Source organism: Gossypium hirsutum, chromosome A01, assembly GCF_007990345.1.
Source record: "Gossypium hirsutum isolate 1008001.06 chromosome A01, Gossypium_hirsutum_v2.1, whole genome shotgun sequence".
Lineage (NCBI taxonomy): Eukaryota > Viridiplantae > Streptophyta > Magnoliopsida > Malvales > Malvaceae > Gossypium > Gossypium hirsutum.
In genome coordinates, this window is record NC_053424.1 from 70,617,340 (window position 1) to 70,621,095 (window position 3,756).

The window sequence follows — 3,756 nt, forward strand, 5'->3', positions numbered from 1 at the left end:
ATATCCGAGGTAAGTCTTTGAGTAATGAAACTTAGCTTATGATTTGATAAAATAATGGTATATAAGCATAATAAATAAATTGTGACCTATTAGTTCTACTTGAATTACGTAGTGGGATAAATAATTTGTGCATATGACTTGTAGCCGAATGGTTATAGAAATCATGTTGGATAGTGAAACGAAATTGTGTTCTTTGTATGTGGCTATTGAGCCGAAAGTGGAATGGTTGATAAGCATGTTGTGCTTGTGTTCAAGTAATGTAAATGAAATGCTAATGTGTTATAATATATATATGTGCATGATAATGGAGCATTATATCCGGGCTAAGTCCTGAAGGCATTCGTGCTGGTGTTATATCTAGGCTAAGTCCCGAAGGCATTCGTACTGGTGTTATATCCGGGTTAAGCCCCGAAGGCATTCGTGCTGGTGTTATATCCGGGTTAAAGTCCCGCAGGCTTTGTGATGGTATTATATCCGGGCTTAAAGTCCCGCTTGCTTTGTGGTGGTGATTGGATTTGGGTTTTAAACCTAGCAGACTTAATGCCGATGATTGGAGTAAGATTTTGATTTCGAATGTTCTTAGTAAACTACCATTGAATATGTTCAATACATTAAGTTGGTCAGGTATGTATTATATACTTTTATATGTTAGATTGATCGGAATTGAATCATGAATGCAAAATGAGAAGTATATGTGAAAATATCATATGTGTATGTGTGTATTCGGTTATGGTGAAAGGTTTTATGAGATTGATTTGGTGATATACATGTTAAATAATATGAATGCAAAGAATGGGTAATAAATCTGCTTGGGACAGCAGCAGTAATGTGATTTCAGAAAATCACCATAAATTGTGGGAGTTGAGTTAGAGGCTGAATAAATTATGTCATGAAATCTTAATGAGTCTAGTTTCTTATAAAAGAAACCGTGCAAGAAAAAGAGTTGCCAATAATGAGATAGTTGAAGTGCATGGAATAGAGTCAAAATGACTTCGAGGTCCCCTATTCTGTTTTCAGAAAATCATTATAAATGGTACAAAAATGGTTATAAGATAAAAGTTATATTCTTAGACTCTTTAATGAGTCTAATTTCAAATGGAATAAACGATAACATATTTTGAATTCTGTATAATGAGAAAATTGATTCGTAGTGAACAGTGGTCAGAATAGTCAAACAGTGAAATAGGGGAAACTTCAATAAAAAATTTTGTATTGATTGGTCAAACTAAAAATTCTGAAAATTTGATCGTTGGAAGATATATGAGTTTATTTTCAGGAAAAATTAACGGCACTTGATTTGGAGTTTCTTATCTCTAGTTATAAATAATTTAGTGACTGTTGCTCAGGAAGACAGCTTGTAGTGAATTTGTGATTTTGTTGCAAACATGGTTAAAACTTGTTAATGAGATGCGTTTCGAGTTCTTATGATCTTATTTGTGATTTCAATATTTGGTTTTAATTGAGTTCAGATTCAAGTGAGGTGAAGTTGCTAAATATGCATTATGTTCATGGATACTTGGCCAAAAGTGCAATTATCTAGGAATGATTTCTTGAAATTTTGAAATAATCGATCTATAAGTAAATTAATTGTTTGCATAGCTTAAAACTTACTAAACGTTGAAGCTTACTCCGTGTTCTCTTTTCCATTTCTTATAGGTTTATACTTTAGCTCGAGTTGGAAGGGCCAAAGATATCATCACACTATCGAGTCATTATGTGAGTTGAGAAGATTGTATATCATCATGGTTTAAGGCATGTATAGGATAGACTATAGGTAGAATGATATTTCAACTTTTTATACATTATATCCATGCGAAGATGGCTTGCTCATTTTGTTTAGAGAAGCCTTATAATTGAACTAATGTGGTGAAATGTTTTAGTTATAACTTGACAGTAGTTAATTTGTTATTAGATATTCAGTTATGTTTTGATAGTGAGTCATTTTGGAAATTTATAAAAGCTCTTATGGAAAATCAATAAGACATGTTTGCATTGTTGATAATTTATGTCTGGTAAGTATCTTTGACTTTATAGAAGTTTTGTTCAGTCAAGTAATACCTCATAACCTTATTCCGACAACGGATACGGGTTAGGAGTGTTACATTTAGTGGTATCAGAGCTATGGTTTAGTCGGTTCTCGAACTAACATAGCAAGTGTAAGAATCTAGCTATACACGCCATAAGTAAAGTGTAATAGTGTGAGGTCTCCCGGCTCTTATAAATTGTTTTGCTTAGGTAATGATGTGTTCCAACCGAGTTATTATTAATTGATCTGAAATTGATATTGAACTGATTGTAATATATATGTGATATGATGGAATTAAAAAGATATGAAAAGAATTTTATGATATGTGTGCATCAGTGTAAAGAGATGTATGAGATCGTATAAAGTAAATGGTAATGAAAGATCAAATTGGATAGAATGCAGGGAATGGGTACGATCGTTCAATAATGAATTGACAGAAAAGACCATGATTGGACCATGGCAATACATGAGACAGATGAGCTAATGTAAGACCTATCAGAAATAGGCATCAACATGGGCAAAACAAAGTTAGTATAAGACCATAGTTGGACTATGGCATCAAGTAAGCGACGTACGTAAAACCGTAAGACGTTTTTCAATGGGATAAATATTGACAAATGATCAAGACTAAATGTGAAAATTTGATAAGAAATTATTTGGTAATTTGAGTAATAGAAATGAAAATTTGAATCGTGATAAATTCACTTATGTTTTGTTAATACTCACATGAAATAAAGTTGCATGTGAAACTGAGATATGTGAAAATGTGTTTGTAACAAGATGAAAAGTTGAAATGTTTGAATGAAGTGTTTGAATCAAGGATTTGGCAGAATATGAAACTCCCTTTCGAGGCTTAATGACCTCACCCCCTTACCAATGATATGATTATAAGGTTTCAATGGAACGAAATAGAACGAGTTTGCAAAGAAAGATTAAAGAGTTAAATAGTGAGATAATGATAAAGTAAGCAAAGTTCAGAATGATTTGGCAATGAATTAAGGCTGGAAGGACTTGTACAATGTCCCGAAGGTTCTTCAGATTGAATATTGTCATTAGTAAAAGAAAGTTGGTCTGGTAATTTAATTCAATCAGATATGATGTCTAAGTATGTATCTGTTGGAATTTCTTCCTGAGTGGTTTTCATTAGTGAATGAAATAGAATGGAATTTGAAATGACGAATGAATAGTAAGAGTGTCTGAATTGGATAATTACAGTCAAGTGAATTTTGATGATTTCTTTTGAATATTCTGTATATTTCTTATTCTCAGAGACACATGTGTGATTGTTCCTTTTTCTAATGAAAATGCTATAAAGTGAGAATGTTATCTAACTCCTATGTTTAATAAAAGTATTGCCATTTTGATTGGTTTATAATCGGTATCATTGTATTCCTCTATTTGAGAATTCATTGGAGTATGATCGGAATGAATTCGGGGTTAAATTCATATGAGGTTATTCTTCTGTTTCTATTGATTGGTATTCCATCTTATAAAAATGTTGAAGAATGTGTTATTTCTGTTATAGAGGAAATTTCAGGGTTATTAATTATAGTCTTCTTCTGGTATTCTCTAAGGAGTTATTTTGATCTTTATTTCTATGTTCTGGGAGATTCTATTCTAGGATTTCTGATACGACATTGTATTTTGGATTTCTATATTCTGGTTTTCTTTTCATTTCTCTTATATGAATAATCAGATATGGCTCAGTTCTAAAGTGTATATTTTTTTAT